General features: G+C 47.5%; 1 long non-coding RNA gene across 1 annotated transcript in view; it reads left to right on the forward strand.

The window, feature by feature from the left end:
* LOC138467963 (uncharacterized) overlaps positions 1-23,554 on the forward strand; it is a 64,978-nt gene extending 41,424 nt beyond the window's left edge. The window contains exon 2 of the long non-coding RNA XR_011268174.1: positions 7,503-23,554. This is a non-coding gene — a long non-coding RNA (uncharacterized lncRNA). The remainder of the gene's footprint in view (positions 1-7,502) is intronic.
* Positions 23,555-25,553: the final 1,999 nt, after the last annotated feature.

Below are 25,553 nucleotides of genomic sequence, written 5' to 3' on the forward strand. Positions count from 1 at the left end.
GCGCTGCTGTAAGCAACATAGCAGACATACCCACCACGTCGGGAACAACACCACTATCCATTAAACAAGGTGAATGCCTCCCAAGACAGCAAAAGCAAAGAGCAACCAAAAAACGCTCGAAAACTATGCCATAATCCCACCACAGACGCCCATGGACAACATGGCAATGACAAGGGAAAGGAAGCGGGTGACGCAAAAAGCCAAATCCTACTGGTGACTGCAGAACTGAAATCCTCGCTAGGCTCTAAGATTGATGAAGTAATAGTCGATGTGGGTCTGTTACGACAGGACGTTAGGAAACTATCCGAGAGGACTACTGTCTTGGAAACGCAACTGAAGGAAAACATCGCAACGACGCATTGTAATGACACCCAAATCCACATTTTGCAACAAAAGGTCAACATACTAGAGTGCAGGGCGGAAGAAGCATAGGGGCGAGCCCGAAGAATCAAGGTCCGCATCGTAGGCCTACCAGAAGGTGAGCAAGGTACGGATCCCACGAATTACATCGAGAATTTATTCCTGCAAGACATCGGGCCAGGAAACCTCTTCCAAGGCTTAACAATTGAGAGGTTGCATAGGGCTCTCATCAGAAAACCGCTGCCCTGCGCCCCTGCACAACCTTAAATAGCAAAAGCCCTGAATTATAGGGAGAGAGAGAAGATTTTGTCCTATTCAAGACAGGGAGGCACAATGTGGAGGGCATCCACAAACTCAGCGGTGTACCCCGACTACACCTTCCAGGTCCAGAAAAACAGAGCGCAGTTCTCATCGGCTAAAACCAGACTCTGCAAAGCCGGCTTGAAGTACATGTTAATGTACCCTGGTGGACTAAAAGTCATGTACAAAAACCACGCCTTATTATTTGACCACCCTGAAGAGGCACAGGAATGGATGGACAGGGAGAAGATCAACCCATGGACAGAGTCCGACACCTCCCCACCTAAGCACAAGGACATTGCGAATGTGGATGCAGCGATGACTTGATAGCTGGGTCAAGGAAGGGTGCACCCGGACTAAATGAGCAGGCCATTGAAGTCCTACTAGCGTCCTCTGAGCCAGTAACATAAACAGCAGTAGCTGACCTCCCCTTGGGTCCACAGTCTTCGCCTAGATTGCTCAATTGGCTGGAACTACACCATAGATGTAATTAGTAATTCCAAAGGAGTAGACCGCTCCCGCGGCTGCTACTAACCTGCCCGCAGAGTTTTTTTTCCCTTTTTTGGACGCTTGTTTTTGTGCCCAACCGCTGCGCACAAACCTCGGTACGACCTCTCGAAGGCAGTGGCGAAGAACGGATACACCTGAGCATGGGTAACAATGCTAGGCTATTGTTGTTATTTGGGGAAGTTATAAGGGAATTTGTGTTGCCTGTATTAGTCACTACATTGCAAACCATTTCCATAAAGTCAGATCATTTTTCACGTAGTAAAGGGAAAAGAGGGTTGAGGGGTCGGGAGGACATGTCTCTTTTACCGCAAATGTTTGACGACGGCTAGCAAGATTAAACTGTTAACCTGGAATTTCCGGGGCCTGAAAAATTTTGTGAAAAGGAATAGAGTATACACTTAGCTTATCTGTCTTATTAGACATAAAATTGACATAGCCCTATTGCAGGAGACCCACCTTACGACAGAGAAACAAACACTGCTGGCCAGAAAATGGGGAGGGAGAATTATAGGTTCCACATACTCAGCGCATGCTCGCGGAATACTGACTTGGATAGAACCTACAGTACCCTTTAAAGTGACCCAGTTTAAGACAGACAATGGGGGCAGAATAGTTCTCATACAAGGGTTCTTAGAAAACGTGGACACTTGTCTAATAAATACATATGCACCCAATCATAACACAGCAGCTTTCTTTCAGACATTGTACCGAAGACTTGGCCCCTACAGAAATGGTACCGTCATATGGGGGGTGAATTCAATTGCGTCATGAGTCCTTGCATGGATAGGTCAGACTTTACGTTTCTAAAATCTTCCCCATCTGCCAGGGCCCTACAGACGCTACTAACATCATTCAAATTGGTCGAACTTTGGAGAACACCTCACCCACATTCTAGACATTATTCCCATGCCTCCTATGTGCACGTGGTCCACACCAGGCTCGATTATTTCTTCGCATCAATGATAGCAGAATATAAGAGTACAGTTCTGTCAGACCACGTTCCTCTGCTGCTGCAGTGGCGATACGCACCCCCCAGAACCGCATCCCAACACGGAAACTGAGAAGCGAATACATTGCTTTCTGAGACCACATTAGAGACAGCATCACTGAATACTTCCAACAGCACGGGTACTCTATGGGAAGCCCTTAAGGTAGTCATTACAGGCAACGCAATTGTCAAATCGGGGTGCATCCAAGCTATGCTTTGTAGGGAATTGTCCTCCAGTGAGGACGCACTGCAGGCACTGACACAATCCCACATCGACCAGGGGGACAGGGAGGGGAAAGAAACAGCCTTGCGTCAACAGTGTCTGAGCTGCTCGGAACGGTTGGGGAGGCATAGCTATACCAGATATGTAGAGAGGCAACATGCTGAGGAGGATAAGCCGGGCAGACTACTAGCATGGCTATGAAAGAAAGAGGACCAACGCACACCTATTTATTCAATAGAAACACAACAGGGCACCATATGCAACACCCAAGAGGGCCTTAATCCATTCTTTTATGACTTCTATCGTAGCTTGTATAAGGAAACACCTAGGACCACTCAACTAATCACGGAAGAGGTGTTAAGCGAAATAGATATCCGAAGACGGGATGAGAATGCAGCCACCAACCTAGATACTCCAATCACGGCTGAGGAATTGATAAACACAATAAAGTTGCTGCCTACAGGAAAACCCTGGGCCTGCCCGGTGAGTTTTACAAGGAATTTGCTTCAGAATGAATCCCCCATCTTCTGAACGCCCTGACTGAGGCGTATGACTCCAGACTTCTCCTGCTCAGCCTAAGAGAATCAACAATAGTACCCCTGCTGAAACCCCTGCTGAAACCCAATAAACCGCTACAGGAATGTAGCTCCTATAGAACGTTGTCCATGCTTAACCAAGACAGCAAAATGCTGACAGCAACGTTAGTCAATAGACTAAAAAAGGTAATACACACACTGGTACACCCCAATCAAATGGGATATCTGCCTGGGAGATATATATCATGTACAGCACTGCCTCTTGGGAGACACTCTGCGCCATTGCAGCTCTAGACGCAATAAAAGCATTTGATTCCATTAAGTGGGACTGGCTGCACGCTACTTTATGCAGGTTAGGCTTCTGCCCGTACTATCTCTGATGGTTGGAAATAATATATAAGCACCCATTAGCAAGAGTCAGGACAAGCAGACACTTCTCAAAGCCCTGGGTGCTAGAGAAAGGCACTAGACAAGAATGCCCGATGTCCCCGCTGCTGTATATTCTGGCAATGGAGCCGGTGGCTACATATCTAAATTCAGAGTACATGACAGCGGGTATACCGGCCCTGGGAACTCATCACCTGATCTCCATGTACGCTGACGACATGCTCATATATGTGCAAAACCCGGAAGACAATTTAGAATTGATAATTGAAGTCCTCGCTAGCTTTGCTCCGATCTCGGGCATTACAGTCAGTATGAAAAATTCCTCTTTGTGTCCATTGGCCAGACTAGCTAAGACACAACCCAACAAACTACCAGTGCTGGGCCTAAAATGGAGCCCCACCACATTTCGTTACTTGGGGGTTGACATTTTCCATGATCCGGCCAAGGAACAGGATAATGACACACAGAAAGCCCTGGAGGGGTTAAATAAATCTGACATTCTGTACCAAATTGCCCCTTTCATTAATGGGAAGAGCTGTGCTATTAAAAATGATTGCCCTCCTAAGGCTCCTACATCACTTTGCAAACGTCTCTTATAATATACCCAAGGCCTTCTTTAAAGCTATCGATTCCTTGCGCACAGAATTCCTGTGAACCAATGGTAGATGCAGGATTGCATTAGCTTCACTACAAAAACCCTACGAAGGAGGCATCAGGGTCCCTCACTTTGAGTTGTACGGCAGCTGCAATTTGTGGTAGGATGGTTAGCGGACGAACCTACCTCAGACACTAAGCTACTACAACCTGCAGCGCCACGTATCTTTCAGAAAGAAATGTTGTGGAGCAAGCGGTCACTATCAAGCCGTTATCCATACCTAGTAACACTGGGCATCCAACTGTGGGACAGGGCATTAGCAGTAATTAAATTGACGGACCCATTTTCATTACAGATTACTTTGGCCTCACTGGCCCCAGAGGCAATTCAGGTGCGTTTTGGAATCCGGACACATTGGTAACCTAAGGGAATTGCCACAATAGGGGACCTGCTTACAGACACCTCCTTCACACCCTTCCTAGAGCTAGCCAATAAAACGGGCATACATCACAGCCAATACCTGTTATACTGCAACATAACAAATGCGATCGCACGCAGATGGCCAATGTACAGAGAGATAAGGGAGGCACACGCCATAATTGATACCTTGTATGACTTTGCCGAAGGAGCACAGACAATCACTAGGTTGTATGGATTCCTCCCAATGTGTAGACCCTCCGCAGATGCAACCATAGGGGCCGGGTGGGAGGAAGACCTGGGAACCCCGCTCCTAGATACGCACTGGACACAGATACTGCGGTACCATAAGTGTCCCGGAATGCTAGATTGCAATTGATCCAACTGTATGTAACGCATAGAGTATACTTGATCCTCCTTAAAATATCCAAATTCCCCAGGGCGGCTGCACAACACTGCCCTAGATGTGCTGCCACGGACGTTGGCATATTGCACATGTTCTGGTCTAGTCCTAGAATATTGCAGTACTGGGAGGGTATAGCGGATAGAATGAACAAAGGTGGCCTTAGTACACACCCACTATCACTGGCGTCATGCATGCTTGGTTGCTTTACAGGACCCGAACACAGAAGCGTAGATAGCATAGGGCCTGAGTGGGCAAGGCCCACCCAAAATCTGTAAATGTCCACTCTGCAGCATTGTGTGGGCATTTACAGATGTTAATGTCACTGTGATGGGCCCAGCTAGATTAGCTTAAGGCCCCACTGTTGGACAATCCAGGCTGCGCCTTTGCCCGAACACTTAAGTTATGTCTCCAAGATGAAAGACTTAGCGTTTGTACTAGCTAAACAACGGATAGCGATGACATCAAAGTCTCTGAGGGGCCCTCACATAGAAGATTGATGGCGAGACCTCTCAAAATGGTCACTGGCGGAAACAACGGCATGGCGATGGGCAGCAAATGTAATCCCTGCTGACACTAATGCGGAGATAGCGGCATGGAATACACTTACCCAATCGCTGTTTGCACCAGCTACACCAGGAATGGAGACAGAGCATGTGTCCCCTACAGTCACACAAACAGACCAACCCTGGTATAACATGTAAGTGGAGAACTAATTTCAATTTGACAGGCAGCACTGGGGGGAAGGGAGTTGGAGGGACGGAAGGGAGTGAATGTTGGGGAGTAAACATACACTGCTTGCTATCATATCATGTTAGCTTAGTAACTTTTAATGAAAATGCACACTAATGTATAAGATATTTTTACTATACATATTCACAACGCTAAAACCAATAAAACCTGTTTAAAAAAAAAGAATAGTCACATCCATCTTCTTGATATTGGGATCAATAATAGACCAACGTCCAGAGGGGCCGTGTTGTTAATCAGTGAGTTTGAAAGACGTTTTTCTATGTATAGGGATACGAACACCTCCCCTTATCTCCACCGCTGGTACAAAAAATACATGAATGCAAACAATGTCAGGATTACTTTTCCCTATATGACTAAGGATTCTTTGTATTTTAATAGGGTTATTAAGTCCTTTAACATTCCATGACATGGCTTTAATGCTCATTATTTCTAACAAATAAACAACAATAACAAAAGAGACATGTGGAATGTACTAATAAAGCCAAAACATTGTGCAGATTGATGTAACTTGGTATCACCTTTTGCTTGCTGATAATCAAATCACTTAATATAATAATAGTCCTAGTGAAATGTAAATAAGGGGAAGGTAAGGGAAATACATAAGAGGAGAGGACATATAAAAGATTCAGCATTTGATTCTTACTAGAATAAATAGAGCATAATAATACTTCAACATGTAAAAGAACAATATGCAAAAACAACGAGTCAAGAAGTTTTTAGGAGCTGCCATAAGAAGCAACAAGATAGATTACAATAAATCGGTGAGTCAGTCGGAGCTGACTAAATATGGGTTGTAAAGTTGGCCAATTATCGTAGAATATATGAAAAACATAACATGGGTGAGCACATAACTGAGGTTGTGAAGGAAACAAAAAAGCTATTTGGTTGAAGAGGAATCTTCAGGGTCCATATGCTTTATCGGAGACCTGGATTTGTCTCTTTGTTTTTCCAGATTATCAAATACATTTGCTGTTGTGGACTGGTGAGGTTTACCAGATTTGATTTTGTGTCAGCCCAATAAATTATGAGCTTGAAGAGGAAGTTGAGTGGATGAGCTGGATCCCTTTAAGATTAATGCACCAGGCAAAGTGTCCATCTCGGAGGACGAGAGATTATATGAGGGCAAGGAGGTGTTCTGGGTTCAAGTATTCCTTGGTGATGCCAACCAGTGGGGTTATAAGCAATCTTGCCGGTCCTAGAAAACCATACTTAATATTCAAGTTCTTAAGGTCCGGTCTTGGGTCTAAAAAAGCTCTTTCTTTTATCCTGTGTGGCTTTAAAAGAAATCTGGGTAAATAAATATCTTGTTGCTCTGAAAATTCATCGGTTAGGTTTTTTTGGCAGTAAGCAAAATCTGCCGAGCCTGTTGATGTCGCAGTAGGCAGGCAGTAAGGGGTCTAGGTGAGTTGCTATTTGAGGCAAAACGAGGTCTAATTCTATGCGCACGCTGAAACTCAAGAGGAGGTGAAAAAGTAATATTTAACATTTTGAGGAGTCAATCGTGAGAAAGTGAATGGGATTGTTTTGTTCAATGTTTTCTGGCACTCTGTAAATTCTTATATTATCCTCCCTATTTCTGTCTACGAGATTGGCAACTTCTACTTCTAAATGTTGGATTTTATTGTGCATATGTTCCAATCCTTCCAAACTTTCTTCCGAAAATGATACATGCTCTTCTACCTCTGACAATCTAGAGTTTAGTTTTCATGTCATTTTTAAAAGAATTAAAATCATCCTGGATCAATAGGGATATGGGTTCTAGAACAGAGATAGAAGACTGAACGGAAGAAAGTTCTTTCAGTATTTGTTCAATGCCTTTGTTAATGGAAAGTAAGTCTCCAGGCTAATTTCCAGAATTTTGAGCAGCCATTAACAATGTATAAACTTTAAACATTAGAATTATTTGTGAAGAGGCTAATTATTCTTTTTTAAAAAGGCTTTAAATTATGTTCACAATAAAGCAAAGCAGTGAAGGTTTAACGTAGAAAGCTGTTTTAATCATTATAATTATAATTTCTTGTTATAAATAGGTGCAGTACCAGCGTTAAGCACTTGATGTCAAGGAAGAGAGGCCTGCAAAGAACCAGGAAGTTACGTTATATGCAACACTGCCGAATTACTTCAGAGAGATGTCGCATTGTGTTGATCAGGAGTCGTAGCGAGGAAGCAGAACTGCGGAACAACAATGCGGATCACTGCGGGCAGAAAACAAAGAGACGCGTGTCTGTCGTCTCAGACAAACTTTCCTGGCCTCATTAGAAATTCACTTGCTAATGAACGGAACATCGATGGTATCAGACTTTGCCAATGCCACATCATACTTCCTCAGTGAGAATGTCGGCCTCCAGAAACATGGGCCTCATAAGTGCACCGGATGCTCTTAACATAACGCGACTGCAAAAGCACCGAAGCGGTCCGCTTCAAGTCGGGAGCATCTCAAGCAGTAAAAGATGAGCACTACATCCCATAAAGGGTGGGAAAAGCCATTAGAGAAAAGCTCTGTCTGAGAGCTGAAATCATGCGGCCATCTTGTTTGGCCACGCCTCTGCGATTTGCAGGAATTCTGATGCTACTGCAGCAAGCACTTTTAGAAAGTACATTTACTTTAGTTGATATTTCTGAAGTGGCATCGCAACAGAGATTTTTAGTATTTGTAAACATAAGTGATGTGCTATGTTGATTTCACCTAAAATGATGTAACATAACTTTTAGTGCGTATCAAGGTGTTCCCACCCTATGACAAGAAGTTGGCGAGAGATGTATGTTTCTTATGTAAATGCAGTTTGCCTTGTCATGGTTAAACGCGCACTAAAGAGTGAGGTTAGTTCAACTTTGTGTGAGGTTGCTGATGGTATGTAATAAGGCCTGATGAGGATAAGAACTAACTGTTATGAGGTTTTGCAGAGTTCATATTGCACAAGTGCAGTAAGGACTGTTAGAAAAATGCCAACAAAATGTTGTAGAATGGGGGTTGTGAGAAACCTGAAGGTGTCTCCCTAGCTAGTCATCTAGGTGGCCAGGACATGGCCATCGCTATTGGATCCAGTTCCAGGGGGTGGACCGGTGAGGGAGGATCACCTGGATGGGGGTCCTCTGGGAGTGGGACACTGACGGGTGAGACGCAGTATCCCCCTTCTTTCAACGCATTTTCACCATCCTCTCACATAGGACATTCAAAAACACTGCCCCCAACCCCCTTTTTCTACACGAACACCATTGCAGAACACGAAAGACACCGGACTAACACCCGAGCCGTTTTCCTGACATGTCCCAATACAAGGGTCAGGCAAAGTCAGGCAATTGATCAAAAGCACACACACACCTGACAGCCCTTTCCTTTCCACACAGGGATAAAAGGTAGAGCAAAAGAGCACAGCACGAGCAAGGCAGACCGCACAGCGAGACAGCTATCCAGGCACACGGTTTAAGAGAAGGAGAAAGGTGTCAAGAATCAAGAGGGTGCAAAGGAGAGAAGCGACCTTGCCCTTTCCAGCCCAGACCCATGAAACCTTCAAGGAAGAAGATGTAAGCCCGAGAACCACAGCTATACAGTCTTGCAGGAGATGCCAACGGTACATGGGACATGCCTACGCTGATAAGCTGGAGCAAATGAGATTACTGCGACCATCGTACCAGCCTTGACTCGAGATGGAAGAGAGGCCAAGCGGTTCATTGCAGCTGGTGAGTCGAGGGGAGAACAGATAAGAACCAGGGCTGTGTTGAATGAAAGTCGCAAAGTGAAAAATTGAGAGAAGCTCAAAGAACTGTGAATTTGTAAAAGGGAAGACCAGCTGAAGAGGGGACCGGCTCCACGTGGGTGCTGTCTCGAGAAATCCTGGTTTATCCCATAAATCGAAGACTACAGATACCAGAAGGCCATAGGAGAGCCGGCAAGATAGGTCAAAGTGGTCATACAGGAGGTCTAGCAAAATCCCCATACAATCGAAAGCCTAAGTGTAAGGTCCAAAGAAACAGCGTGTTGACTAAACATGAACCCAGCAGAGAAATGTCCACGGAGAACTGTTTAAAAAGACATTAAGGCAGGCCGCTATGCGGCGCAGAACCTAAGGTCGCCTGAACATCAGCTCCCACCTCGAAGGGGACTACAGAGTGGATTAAGAGAGAATCCTGCTCCAAAATTTGACAACTAATCACAGAACTGCAGTGCTGAAACTCTGAGGCACCCGGAGACACCTCAGATATGCGGGGGTGAAAACAACCAGCAAAATCGCCGAGAGAAACGACGCAAGAGCCCCTACCCATCGAGCTCAGAACATGGTGGCCGGGAAACTTTCAGTGCCAAACTGACAAGGGAGGCCCGCAGTAGAAAAATACTTTGCTGGGGACCCTGACCCGACCTCAAGAGGCTCCCTCCACGCAAGCGACAGCAGTGAAAGACACTTTCGTGACAGAGCGCCCGCAAAGAGTGAGGAGAGGAGGCGAATTACACGGCACATGGCTCACAGACTGGAGGGAGATGACAGGAGGGAGCCCGCCGTGCTGCGGCACCTCTACGCTGCGGTACCTCCAAAGCCCATCCCAACCCCCACCAAAAGCGGTATTAAAGGCTGAGTGTCCCTGAAGCAAACCCTCAACACACGAACCCAGAGAAGAGGGATAGATAGATAGAGGGCAGCCCAGAGACATTGTGTGACAACACGAAGGGGATAACCCTGACATAGGGTACCCCGAAACCAATAACACTCACCCCGGCGGAGCCCCACACCACCCGGCCACAAAGTGAAAGACATCCGACCAGGCGAAACCCACGAAGGACATCTGAAACCCCCAGGGTGATCACCCACTAAAAAGATACTTGGTCCGCCGTGGGTCGCTGGGCGCACAATCACCCCCAACCAGCTCTCTCAACCGAGCCGAGCCAGGTTTAGGGGGAAAACAGAGATAGAATTCGGGCTGCATCGAAGAGGCCCCAGAAGGTCCCACCCACTCTCACCAAGGACCTCATACTAAGAAGCAACAAACTCCGGACATCAAGCAGAAAGGCTCTGCCATGGCACGCCAGAAGAGGAAGAGTGAGCCACACACGTCACGGACAAAAGAGTAGGTGAGAGCTGCTTCTCCCCCCCGGCACGCCTGCAATGCACAGCTTATGAGGCCCGGTCCGCGAGAGGGAGGACCATAGTGCCTGCGCGACTCTAACTGACGGTAGCCCTCAACCTAGATGACAAAGTGAACCCTGCAAGAGACACGAGGCTCTGCCCAGCTCCCACAGAAGTGGCAGATACCACCACACAAACAAAAAGTGACGGATACCAGCCAGTCTCGCACCAACTGATTATAAGCGGGAGAAACACCCTACTGAACAAACGGCTCCCAAGAGGAGCCCCAAGCAGTAGGATAGTCAAAGAACAGGCTACTGCACAGACCTGCATATAACAGACACTCAGCAAGACCCACTGGGGACGCCCACCAAGTGCCCCCAGTGACAAGAGAGTCTGCACAACAGTTGTGAGGTGGGACCAGATCCACCAACACAAAGAGGGACGAAAACAATCCTGGAAAACAGAACTGAGGTGCCAGGGGAAGCCCCCCACACCACTGCTGTAAGCCTTCAGAGCGCAGGAAGGACAAGAACAATATCCACCCACAACAAGTCTAGATAGGCTCCAACAGTATAGAAGAGAGAAGTCCTCCGAAACAAAGACCGCCAAGATGAGTAATGCATCCAGAAAGGAAGACATTGCAGGGATTATGGCAGAAATCTGTGCCCTGCGGTCAGACATCCAGACTTCCCTTTCAGAAATAAGAGGCAAAGGTGAACACATCGAAGGTAAAGTTGAGAACCTAGAGCACAACCAGATTAACATGGGCCTAGAAGAAATGAAGCTAAATACAAGAATGAGGGACATAGAGTTAAGAGGAAGAATTTGAATCAAGAGGGTGCAAAGGAGAGAAGCGACCTTGCCCTTTCCAGCCCAGACCCATGAAACCTTCAAGGAAGAAGATGTAAGCCTGAGAACCACAGCTATACAGTCTTGCAGGAGATGCCAATGGTACATGGGACATGCCTACGCTGATAAGCTGGAGCAAATGAGATTACTGCGACCATCGTACCAGCCTTGACTCGAGATGGAAGAGAGGCCAAGCGGTTCATTGCAGCTGGTGAGTCGAGGGCAGAACCGATAAGAACCAGGGCTGTGTTGAATGAAAGTCGCAAAGTGAAATATTGAGAGAAGCTCAAAGAACTGTGAATTTGTAAAAGGGAAGACCAGCTGAAGAGGGGACCGGCTCCACGTGGGTGCTGTCTCGAGAAATCCTGGTTTATCCCATAAATCGAAGACTACAGATACCAGAAGGCCATAGGAGAGCCGGCAAGATAGGTCAAAGTGGTCATACAGGAGGTCTAGCAAAATCCCCATACAATCGAAAGCCTAAGTGTAAGGTCCAAAGAAACAGCGTGTTGACTAAACATGAACCCAGCAGAGAAATGTCCACGGAGAACTGTTTAAAAAGACATTAAGGCAGGCCGCTATGCGGCGCAGGACCTAAGGTCGCCTGAACATCAGCTCCCACCTCGAAGGGGACTACAGAGTGGATTAAGAGAGAATCCTGCTCCAAAATTTGACAACTAATCACAGAACTGCAGTGCTGAAACTCTGAGGCACCCGGAGACACCTCAGATATGTGGGGGTGAAAACAAACAGCAAAATCGCCGAGAGAAACGACGCAAGAGCCCCTACCCATCGAGCTCAGAACATGGTGGCCGGGAAACTTTCAGTGCCAAACTGACAAGGGAGGCCCGCAGTAGAAAAATACTTTGCTGGGGACCCTGACCCGACCTCAAGAGGCTCCCTCCACGCAAGCGACAGCAGTGAAAGACACTTTCGTGACAGAGCGCCCGCAAAGAGTGAGGAGAGGAGGCGAATTACACGGCACATGGCTCACAGACTGGAGGGAGATGACAGGAGGGAGCCCGCCGTGCTGCGCCACCTCTGCGCTGCTGCACCTCCAAAGCCCAGCCCAACCCCCACCAAAAGCGGTATTAAAGGCTGAGTGTCCCTGAAGCAAACCCTCAACACACAAACCCAGAGAAGAGGGATAGATAGATAGAGGGCAGCCCAGAGACATTGTGTGACAACGCGAAGGGGATAACCCTGACATAGGGTACCCCGAAACCAATGACACTCACCCCGGCGGAGCCCCACACCACCCGGCCACAAAGTGAAAGACATCCGACCAGGCGAAACCCACGAAGGACATCTGAAACCCTCAGGGTGATCACCCACTAAAAAGATACTTGGTCCGCCGTGGGTCGCTGGGCGCACAATCACCCCCAACCAGCTCTCTCAACCGAGCCGAGCCAGGTTTAGGGGGAAAACAGAGATAGAAGTCGGGCTGCATCGAAGAGGCCCCAGAAGGTCCCACCCACTCTCACCAAGGACCTCATACTAAGAAGCAACAAACTCCGGACATCAAGCAGAAAAGCTCTGCCATGACACGCCAGAAGAGGAAGAGTGAGCCACACACGTCACGGACAAAAGAGAAGGTGAGAGCTGCTTCTCCCCCCCGGCACGCCTGCAATGCACAGCTTATGAGGCCCGGTCCGCGAGAGGGAGGACCACAGTGCCTGCGCGACTCTAACTGACGGTAGCCCTCAACCTAGATGACAAAGTGAACCCTGCAAGAGACACGAGGCTCTGCCCAGCTCCCACAGAAGTGGCAGATACCACCACCCAAACAAAAAGTGACGGATACCAGCCAGTCTCGCACCAACTGATTATAAGCGGGAGAAACACCCTACTGAACAAACGGCTCTCAAGAGGAGCCCCAAGCAGTAGGATAGTCAAAGAACAGGCTACTGCACAGACCTGCATATAACAGACACTCAGCAAGACCCACTGGGGACGCCCACCAAGTGCCCCCAGTGACTAGAGAGTCTGCACAACAGTTGTGAGGTGGGACCAGATCCACCAACACAAAGAGGGACGAAAACAATCCTGGAAAACGGAACTGAGGTGCCAGGGGAAGCCCCCCACACCACTGCTGTAAGCCTTCAGAGCGCAGGAAGGACAAGAACAATACCCCCACCCACAAGAAGTCTAGATAGGCTCCAACAGTATAGAAGAGAGAAGTCCTCCGAAACAAAGACCCCCAAGATGAGTAATGCATCCAGAAAGGAAGACATTGCAGGGATTATGGCAGAAATCTGTGCCCTGCGGTCAGACATCCAGACTTCCCTTTCAGAAATAAGAGGCAAAGGTGAACACATCAAAGGTAAAGTTGAGAACCTAGAGCACAACCAGATTAACATGGGCCTAGAAGAAATGAAGCTAAATACAAAAATGAGGGACATAGAGTTAAGAGGAAGAATTTACGCTCAAAATGGATGATATGGAAAATAGGGAAAGAATATCCAACCTGAGAATACTGGGCTTAGAAGAGAAAGACAGAGAAACACTGCCACACTTCGAGAAAAAGGTCCAAGAAATAATAAACCAATTATTTGCATCTGGAGGTGGAAAAAATGTACACATCGAATGGGCCCACAGAGGAGGACGATCATTCGCAAGAGGACTGCGCTCAATAGTAGTTAAGTTTCTCAGATATAAAGAGAAATCGGAGATCCTCCTCAAGGCCAAACAGACACAAGACCTCGAATTCCAGGGCTCCAGGATCAAGATATTTCAAGACCTATCGAACTTCACATTGGGAAGGAGGAGGGCATGCAGGCCACTCACGGTGTGGCTGACTGAGAAAGCCGTACGATATAGGTGGCGGTACCCCTTTGACTTAACCTTCGAATTCAAAGGAGAGGAATATAGAATTGTTACCCCTGAAGAAGCGAAGTGCTGAAACACCTCACAGATCTAACCGACGACAGAGCCTCCTCCGGGCCCAGTGGAACACAAGCACCCAAGACGCAAACGACAGAGGGACCCCACCAATGGCGAAAAAGAACTAAGGCGGGAAGGAAATACGCCAAACTGAGCCCAGAGTTGCCCACAAAATCGTCATGATAAGGTAATAGGGATGCCGGGGAACACATGCTTTATGAGCGCACTGAAGTAACAAGGAGCGGGATCAATAAAAGAATCTACCTGCGAGGGATGAATTTCAAACCTAGTGGCCCTCAAGTCCAAGAGGGCATCCATACCCCAAGGGCCTAGGACATGCTTTATGTCTGCGGTCCAGTTAGTGGGTTTAGTTTCGTTATCAGTTCAAAGCGGGATGAGGGGGAAAGGGACACACAGATGGGAAATGAAATGTTAAAGTTCAGGGGAGCAGGATATCAGTTAAAATGAAGGGGCGACCGGGATATAGCATGCGAGAAAGATGGGACCCACCATAATGATGGCAGTGCCAAATAAAACAGGACCAGGGAATGTGACCCTCCGGATGGACACACTCAATGTCAAGGGGCTTAATTCACCTACCAAGAGAACCCTAGTGTTAAGGGAATTTGATATAGCTGGCCTAGATGTGCCTTTTATCCAAGAAACTAGGCTTAAAACTGGGGAAGAGAAACCAATGAGAGGAAAAGGTATTGGCTAAACATATTGGGCCTCATCAGACTGTAAGAAAGGGGGAGCAGGCCTGATACGCCATAAAAGGATTAAACTCACAAACCAAGTGGTACAGGCATAGATGGGAGGCAGGCTTCTGCTGGTCCGGGGAGAATGGGACAATGCACAAATCACCTTTGCGGGAGCATATACACCCAATCAAGGACAAGGGGCATTCAATGAGAGGGCCCTCGCCACAATAACTGCAAACGGTAAAGGCCTTACAGTGATAGGGGGAGATTTTAACACGTGGGCGGGCCCCAAAATGGACAGACAAGCTACAAGGGCACTAATTAGGGACACCTCGAGAGAAGAAGGGAGCAAATTCATGATTAACTTAGACGATGCAGGCTTGGTGGACGTCTGGAGTACGGCCAACCCAGCCAAGAAAGGATACCCGTTTAGATCCAGTGTCCACGAAACGTTCACCAGGATTGATTACTTGTTGGTCAATAGAGACACCGTCCCCAGAATTAGGCATATTGAGATTCGCCCCATAGGCTGGTTGGACCACGACATGGTCATAGCAACTCTGGACGTTGAAGGGCCCAACCGACGGAACGCCAAATAGCATTGCAATGAATTCCTGTGGAAGGATAAACTCTACGCACGATAACTTGATAAAGAAATACAGGAATACCTTCAGACTAACGGCAATGGAGAGGTGGGAATTACAACAATCTGGGAAGCAGGAAAAGCAGTATGGGGGGGGCTACCTGATGAGGGAAGGCGCCAAACGAAAAAGAGAAAGGAAGTTGCAGGAAGAGAAGATGGGAAAAGAAATCTCATCTCTGGAGGCCAAAATGCATGCCATGAAACCTTACCGAAGCGAGCATTTTGAGACTCTCAAATAGAAAAGGGAAGAGCTGAAAGCACTGGGAAAGGGAGATGTCCTTAGGAAATTAATCCTATTAAAGCAGATGTTTTACGAAAAGGGCGACAAGGCTGACATAATGCTATCTACAAAATTAAGAACCCAAAGAGCAGAGAGATGGGTTGAAAAAATTGCAACAGAGCAGGGTGGTTGGGTGCGATCACCAGAGGACATAGCCAACCAATTTGCCAGATACTAAGATACTACACAAGCTTATATACATCAGAGGGAGACAAGGCAGAGGGGGAGATGGAGGAATACATTGAGAAGGCAGGACTAACCCACTTAACTAGATCTGAAAAATCGCTCATAGACTCGCCCATATCTGCTGACGAAGTGAAGGCGGCAATAAAAAGACTCCCACCGGGAGGAGCCCCCGGAGAAGATGGTTACACCATGGGCTTCTACAAGCACTTTGCTGAGACCCTCTCCCCTCAGCTCACTAAGCTATTCAGCCACATACGCGAGTCCGGCAACGCCCCACATCCTTCTTGGTAGCACACATTGTGATAATCCTTAAAGCGGAAAAAGATCTCACATCCGGCAAATCGTATTGCCCATTCTCTCTCCTAAACACTGACGCCAAAATGTACGCAAGCGTCCTCGCCACTCGCATGGAAGATCTAATGCGTCGTCTGATCCACCCAGACCAGGTGGGCTTCATAAAAGGAAGACAAGGTGCAGAAGCTATGCGAAAAACTTTAGACATCATGGAAAACTCCAGGGGTATGGACGGAGACTATGCACTCCTCAGTATGGACTCGGAGAAGGCCTTCAACCGGGTCGAGTGGGGTTTTCTCTGGGCTTTCTGAAAAATATGGGCTTCGGTGAATGATTCATAAAGGGGATCCAAGCAATCTACAGAAATCCGAAAGGCAGAGTGGCAGTGAAGAGCACCCTATCAGAAGCATTTGACATTAAGGCAGGCCGCTATGCGGCGCAGGACCTAAGGTCGCCTGAACATCAGCTCCCACCTCGAAGGGGACTACAGAGTGGATTAAGAGAGAATCCTGCTCCAAAATTTGACAACTAATCACAGAACTGCAGTGCTGAAACTCTGAGGCACCCGGAGACACCTCAGATATGTGGGGGTGAAAACAAACAGCAAAATCGCCGAGAGAAACGACGCAAGAGCCCCTACCCATCGAGCTCAGAACATGGTGGCCGGGAAACTTTCAGTGCCAAACTGACAAGGGAGGCCCGCAGTAGAAAAATACTTTGCTGGGGACCCTGACCCGACCTCAAGAGGCTCCCTCCACGCAAGCGACAGCAGTGAAAGACACTTTCGTGACAGAGCGCCCGCAAAGAGTGAGGAGAGGAGGCGAATTACACGGCACATGGCTCACAGACTGGAGGGAGATGACAGGAGGGAGCCCGCCGTGCTGCGCCACCTCTGCGCTGCTGCACCTCCAAAGCCCAGCCCAACCCCCACCAAAAGCGGTATTAAAGGCTGAGTGTCCCTGAAGCAAACCCTCAACACACAAACCCAGAGAAGAGGGATAGATAGATAGAGGGCAGCCCAGAGACATTGTGTGACAACGCGAAGGGGATAACCCTGACATAGGGTACCCCGAAACCAATGACACTCACCCCGGCGGAGCCCCACACCACCCGGCCACAAAGTGAAAGACATCCGACCAGGCGAAACCCACGAAGGACATCTGAAACCCTCAGGGTGATCACCCACTAAAAAGATACTTGGTCCGCCGTGGGTCGCTGGGCGCACAATCACCCCCAACCAGCTCTCTCAACCGAGCCGAGCCAGGTTTAGGGGGAAAACAGAGATAGAAGTCGGGCTGCATCGAAGAGGCCCCAGAAGGTCCCACCCACTCTCACCAAGGTCCTCATACTAAGAAGCAACAAACTCCGGACATCAAGCAGAAAAGCTCTGCCATGACACGCCAGAAGAGGAAGAGTGAGCCACACACGTCACGGACAAAAGAGAAGGTGAGAGCTGCTTCTCCCCCCCGGCACGCCTGCAATGCACAGCTTATGAGGCCCGGTCCGCGAGAGGGAGGACCACAGTGCCTGCGCGACTCTAACTGACGGTAGCCCTCAACCTAGATGACAAAGTGAACCCTGCAAGAGACACGAGGCTCTGCCCAGCTCCCACAGAAGTGGCAGATACCACCACCCAAACAAAAAGTGACGGATACCAGCCAGTCTCGCACCAACTGATTATAAGCGGGAGAAACACCCTACTGAACAAACGGCTCTCAAGAGGAGCCCCAAGCAGTAGGATAGTCAAAGAACAGGCTACTGCACAGACCTGCATATAACAGACACTCAGCAAGACCCACTGGGGACGCCCACCAAGTGCCCCCAGTGACTAGAGAGTCTGCACAACAGTTGTGAGGTGGGACCAGATCCACCAACACAAAGAGGGACGAAAACAATCCTGGAAAACGGAACTGAGGTGCCAGGGGAAGCCCCCCACACCACTGCTGTAAGCCTTCAGAGCGCAGGAAGGACAAGAACAATACCCCCACCCACAAGAAGTCTAGATAGGCTCCAACAGTATAGAAGAGAGAAGTCCTCCGAAACAAAGACCCCCAAGATGAGTAATGCATCCAGAAAGGAAGACATTGCAGGGATTATGGCAGAAATCTGTGCCCTGCGGTCAGACATCCAGACTTCCCTTTCAGAAATAAGAGGCAAAGGTGAACACATCAAAGGTAAAGTTGAGAACCTAGAGCACAACCAGATTAACATGGGCCTAGAAGAAATGAAGCTAAATACAAAAATGAGGGACATAGAGTTAAGAGGAAGAATTTACGCTCAAAATGGATGATATGGAAAATAGGGAAAGAATATCCAACCTGAGAATACTGGGCTTAGAAGAGAAAGACAGAGAAACACTGCCACACTTCGAGAAAAAGGTCCAAGAAATAATAAACCAATTATTTGCATCTGGAGGTGGAAAAAATGTACACATCGAATGGGCCCACAGAGGAGGACGATCATTCGCAAGAGGACTGCGCTCAATAGTAGTTAAGTTTCTCAGATATAAAGAGAAATCGGAGATCCTCCTCAAGGCCAAACAGACACAAGACCTCGAATTCCAGGGCTCCAGGATCAAGATATTTCAAGACCTATCGAACTTCACATTGGGAAGGAGGAGGGCATGCAGGCCACTCACGGTGTGGCTGACTGAGAAAGCCGTACGATATAGGTGGCGGTACCCCTTTGACTTAACCTTCGAATTCAAAGGAGAGGAATATAGAATTGTTACCCCTGAAGAAGCGAAGTGCTGAAACACCTCACAGATCTAACCGACGACAGAGCCTCCTCCGGGCCCAGTGGAACACAAGCACCCAAGACGCAAACGACAGAGGGACCCCACCAATGGCGAAAAAGAACTAAGGCGGGAAGGAAATACGCCAAACTGAGCCCAGAGTTGCCCACAAAATCGTCATGATAAGGTAATAGGGATGCCGGGGAACACATGCTTTATGAGCGCACTGAAGTAACAAGGAGCGGGATCAATAAAAGAATCTACCTGCGAGGGATGAATTTCAAACCTAGTGGCCCTCAAGTCCAAGAGGGCATCCATACCCCAAGGGCCTAGGACATGCTTTATGTCTGCGGTCCAGTTAGTGGGTTTAGTTTCGTTATCAGTTCAAAGCGGGATGAGGGGGAAAGGGACACACAGATGGGAAATGAAATGTTAAAGTTCAGGGGAGCAGGATATCAGTTAAAATGAAGGGGCGACCGGGATATAGCATGCGAGAAAGATGGGACCCACCATAATGATGGCAGTGCCAAATAAAACAGGACCAGGGAATGTGACCCTCCGGATGGACACACTCAATGTCAAGGGGCTTAATTCACCTACCAAGAGAACCCTAGTGTTAAGGGAATTTGATATAGCTGGCCTAGATGTGCCTTTTTTCCAAGAAACTAGGCTTAAAACTGGGGAAGAGAAACCAATGAGAGGAAAAGGTATTGGCTAAACATATTGGGCCTCATCAGACTGTAAGAAAGGGGGAGCAGGCCTGATACGCCATAAAAGGATTAAACTCACAAACCAAGTGGTACAGGCATAGATGGGAGGCAGGCTTCTGCTGGTCCGGGGAGAATGGGACAATGCACAAATCACCTTTGCGGGAGCATATACACCCAATCAAGGACAAGGGGCATTCAATGAGAGGGCCCTCGCCACAATAACTGCAAACGGCAAAGGCCTTACAGTGATAGGGGGAGATTTTAACACGTGGGCGGGCCCCAAAATGGACAGACAAGCTACAAGGGCACTAATTAGGGACACCTCGAGAGAAGAAGGGAGCAAATTCATGATTAACTTAGACGATGCAGGCTTGGTGGACGTCTGGAGTACGGCCAACCCAGCCAAGAAAGGATACCCGTTTAGATCCAGTGTCCACGAAACGTTCACCAGGATTGATTACTTGTTGGTCAATAGAGACACCGTCCCCAGAATTAGGCATATTGAGATTCGCCCCATAGGCTGGTTGGACCACGACATGGTCATAGCAACTCTGGACGTTGAAGGGCCCAACCGACGGAACGCCAAATAGCATTGCAATGAATTCCTGTGGAAGGATAAACTCTACGCACGATAACTTGATAAAGAAATACAGGAATACCTTCAGACTAACGGCAATGGAGAGGTGGGAATTACAACAATCTGGGAAGCAGGAAAAGCAGTATGGGGGGGGCTACCTGATGAGGGAAGGCGCCAAACGAAAAAGAGAAAGGAAGTTGCAGGAAGAGAAGATGGGAAAAGAAATCTCATCTCTGGAGGCCAAAATGCATGCCATGAAACCTTACCGAAGCGAGCATTTTGAGACTCTCAAATAGAAAAGGGAAGAGCTGAAAGCACTGGGAAAGGGAGATGTCCTTAGGAAATTAATCCTATTAAAGCAGATGTTTTACGAAAAGGGCGACAAGGCTGACATAATGCTATCTACAAAATTAAGAACCCAAAGAGCAGAGAGATGGGTTGAAAAAATTGCAACAGAGCAGGGTGGTTGGGTGCGATCACCAGAGGACATAGCCAACCAATTTGCCAGATACTAAGATACTACACAAGCTTATATACATCAGAGGGAGACAAGGCAGAGGGGGAGATGGAGGAATACATTGAGAAGGCAGGACTAACCCACTTAACTAGATCTGAAAAATCGCTCATAGACTCGCCCATATCTGCTGACGAAGTGAAGGCGGCAATAAAAAGACTCCCACCGGGAGGAGCCCCCGGAGAAGATGGTTACACCATGGGCTTCTACAAGCACTTTGCTGAGACCCTCTCCCCTCAGCTCACTAAGCTATTCAGCCACATACGCGAGTCCGGCAACGCCCCACATCCTTCTTGGTAGCACACATTGTGATAATCCTTAAAGCGGAAAAAGATCTCACATCCGGCAAATCGTATTGCCCATTCTCTCTCCTAAACACTGACGCCAAAATGTACGCAAGCGTCCTCGCCACTCGCATGGAAGATCTAATGCGTCGTCTGATCCACCCAGACCAGGTGGGCTTCATAAAAGGAAGACAAGGTGCAGAAGCTATGCGAAAAACTTTAGACATCATGGAAAACTCCAGGGGTATGGACGGAGACTATGCACTCCTCAGTATGGACTCGGAGAAGGCCTTCAACCGGGTCGAGTGGGGTTTTCTCTGGGCTTTCTGAAAAATATGGGCTTCGGTGAATGATTCATAAAGGGGATCCAAGCAATCTACAGAAATCCGAAAGGCAGAGTGGCAGTGAAGAGCACCCTATCAGAAGCATTTGACATGACCAGGGGAACCAGACAGGGGTGCGCTCTCTCCCCACTCCTCTACGCCCTATCCATTGAGCCCTTCAGCAATGCAATCAGAAACCACTATGCAATAAAGGGGATATCGGTTGGCGACAAAGAATATAAATTGGCTATGTTTGCCGATGACATATTACTCTACCTAACGGATCCCAGCGCAGCCATACCCCTCACCCCCGCTGCTTCTTGAAATAACAAAAGACCTCGAAAGATGGCACAAGCTCGCAGTGTCTTGGCTGCCTGAACACCATAAACATGGTATTATTGCTAAAAATTTTCTACCACTACCAGATGCTTCCAATCCTCGTTCCTCGTAATCATTTCGTAGAAATGAAGGCCATGTTCGTAAACTTTCTATGGCAAGGGAAAAGACAACACATCGCCTACAGCACCCTAATCCAACCGAAGGAGTAGGGTGGAACAGGGCTACCGGACCCCTACACCTGGGAGGAGACACACAGAAGCAATGGGTGGCGATTGAGAACCATCTACTACGTCCGGTGAAATTCTGAGAATGGCTGTGGGCCCCCAAAAATGCATTCCCAGGCGGCATAATCAACCACTTTGCGCTGGGTGCACCCCTACAAATATGGTGGAGTAGAGGAGAAAGGAAAGGTCTCACGACGTGGCCATCTGCCATGAGCTGTGTGTGGGCCCCCCCTGGTTAGGAATGACATCCAAGAACCAAACCGCTATCAACAATGGTACCAGGCAGGCCTGGAAAGAGTGGGTCAAATCCTAAAGCCCAACGGATGCATATCGATTCAAAACTCCAAATGGACCACACTCTCTTCAAGAAAATAATTTGCAAAACGCACTCAACCAGGGGCCTTATCTCACAGTTATACAGATCTCTGATAAGCAACCTAGGAAGCAAACTCAATGGCCTAATAAACAGATGGGAGAAGGGCCTAGGCACACTGATGTCAGAACAACTATGTTTTTTATTTTACATTTATAAAGCGCTCACACAGCCCGCAGGCATCGAGGCGCTGTTACAGGAATTGTTTGTTTTTCTTAGTTGCGTAATTGTGTTTTTTTGTTGTCTTAGTTACGTATTTATAACGCGCTTAAATACCCAGAGCTTTCTAAGCACGGACCCGGGGATCGAACCTGTTGTTGCTTCGTGTCGTCTTGCTTCCAAGACGCGCACGCTGCCGCTGAGCTATCCTCCCGGGACGGATGGTCCCTAATATGCAAGTCAGCACAGAAAACATCAATCTTGGCGCAATACAAACTCCATGGAATATAGCTGCTGCACCACTGGCAGTATGACCCTAAAAGTCTTCCCAAGATGTTCAAACAAGCCAGCGCACAATACTGGAGGGGACTTGGTGCCCAAGCTGACTATTGGCACATGTGGTGGTCCTGCCTAAAAATCGCAAACCTGCTGGAAAGAAGTCCTGACAGGGATTAGGAGAATAGAAGGGATTAACAGAGAATGCGATCCAAGACGTGTGCTATTTGGACTTGAAGAATAAGAGGGCCAATGGGTAAGGGCGCCCCACATGACACACTTTTTGCTATTGGCCGCCAGGGTCTGCATCACCATAAACTGGAAATTCCAAGACCATCCAACAGAATATACCTGGGCCCGGAAAGCAGAGAACTCTTGAGATGGAGAACATCACAGGGGCCATCCACAAGATCACGCCAAGCAGAGAAATGGAATGGGCCCCTTCCTCGAAATCTATAAGTGACTCAAAATCTAACTCGCACTTCATTCCCTGCTATGCTGAACAGTACCCATGAACCATCCTGTCCCCAGGGGGCTCAGGGAGTAACTACAGTTCTTTGTTAAACTCCACAGTAGATGTGGTTCTTCTAATATTAAAGGTTCATATATGCTGAGAATTTTGAATCACATGTCACCAAAATGCTCAATAAAGTACGTTTCGAACAAAAAAGACATTAAGATTTGTGAATGCTGGAAAAGCCTTGCTGAACCCAGGGAGGGAGGCTGAAAGATACGAGAGGGGTCAGCATCCAGAAGAGGGGGACCCAAGGGTGAGGAATCCTCATCCTAAGTAACACAAGGAAAGAAACTGACATTTGCTTAAAGGAACTTTTAGTTATTTGTTTTGAGTACATCAGATCCTCGGAAGCAGGAGAGTCAATCTTCGAAGATACTGATGTTGATAAATGTTATGTTATGTTATGTTATTTTGCATTTGTATAGCGCCTTATGTATCATTGTTATGATCTCAAGGCGCTGGTAGATTGAACACCCTCGGGAACCGCAGTTCAAGTCAGTTGAGAGAGAGAGAGAGAGTCATAAAGTGCGTGGGTGCACCAGGTATGTGTGCAGCTGGTGTGGTTATTGCATGATAGCTGCTTCTTAGCGGTAGGTGTGGTGCTGAGGAGATAATTTGAATGTGTTCAGATGGAAGGGGGACATCCAGACTGAGATTTGGCTGTGTTAGGCCCGAGGAGACGCCTAAGCTAGCCGATATGTGCTAGCTAGCTGTGTTTTATTAGGATGATGGGTAGTTTGATGAGTCATGTTAGTATGAGAACAGCTTTACCGAATGTGTCATAGTACCATTGTGTTCTAGTTGAATGGTGGTGTATGGGAGAGAGTAAGCGTAGTAGTGTGATATTGTGGTAATCAGTAAAGTGTATGCGACCAGGCACACTCAATGATGTTGGGAATACCTTCAAACTTGAACTCTAATACAGTGACGCTATTAGGGCATTTTCAATGATGTTGGGAATACCGTCTAGATTCAACATTAGAACAGTGATGGTATTAGGGCGCGCTTTCTAAGTTCAGCTTTAACACAGTGACGCTATTACGGCACATTTTCTAGATTCAACTTTAACCCACTGATGCTAATGGGGCACTTTTTGTAGATTCAACATTAACACAGTGACCCTATTAGGGCGGACTTTCTAGATTCAACATTAACACAGTGACGCTTTTAGGCACGCTTTCTAGGTTCAGCTTTAACACGGTGACGCTATTGGGCACACTCAATGATGTTGGGAATACCTTCTAGATTCGACTTTAACACAGTGATGCTATTGGGCACACTCAATGATGTTGGGAATACCGTCCAGATTCAATAATAGCACAGCGACGCTATTAGGGCACATTTTCTAAGTTTAATTTTAACACAGTGACACTATTAGGACACACTTTCTGAGTTCAACGTTAACACAGTGACGCAATTAAGGCATGCTCTCTAGATTCAACTTTAACATAGTGACGCTATTAGGGCACACTCAATGATGTTGGGAATACCTTCTAGATTCGACTTTAACACAGTGACGCTATTGAGCACACTCAATGATGTTGGGAATACCGTCTAGATTCAATAATAGCATAGTGGCGCTATTAGGGCACACTTTCTAAGTTCAACTTTAACACAGTGATGCTATTAGGGCACATGCTATTTATCACAATTGTGTCTAAATGTGGTACATGCTGTCTTTCTGAATTCCGTCTAAATGTGGTGAGTGCTGTTTTCACAGTTCCAACTAAGAGTGGGACATGCTATCATTCACAATGCACCAATGTGAGGGGTATGCTACCAGTCATAATTCTATCTAGGAGAGGCATATGCTAACATTCACAATTCCGTCTAAGGGTGGCACATGCTAACATTCTTACACCTGTCTCAAAGTGAGGCTGGCTAATTTTCTCTATTGTCTCTGGGAATGCCACTAGTTAGTAATGCAAGTATGTGAGAATGTTACGCAGGGCAACATTTACAGTCCAGCGTTGAATTAGGTTGGTGCTCGGATCTCTCTAGGTGTGCATGCTGTAATTTTTGGCAGTTTACGTTATGGGAAGGTAAAGAAGAGTGGCAGGGCGGCCTTTCTGGAGTAGAGTAATTACTCTACACCCCACCTATGCCACACTTACAGTTTTGTGGTGTCTGTCCGCTGCTGGCTTCACTGTTT

Source organism: Ambystoma mexicanum, chromosome 4q, assembly GCF_040938575.1.
Source record: "Ambystoma mexicanum isolate Mex_15411 chromosome 4q, UKY_AmexF1_1, whole genome shotgun sequence".
Taxonomy (NCBI): Eukaryota; Metazoa; Chordata; class Amphibia; order Caudata; family Ambystomatidae; genus Ambystoma; species Ambystoma mexicanum.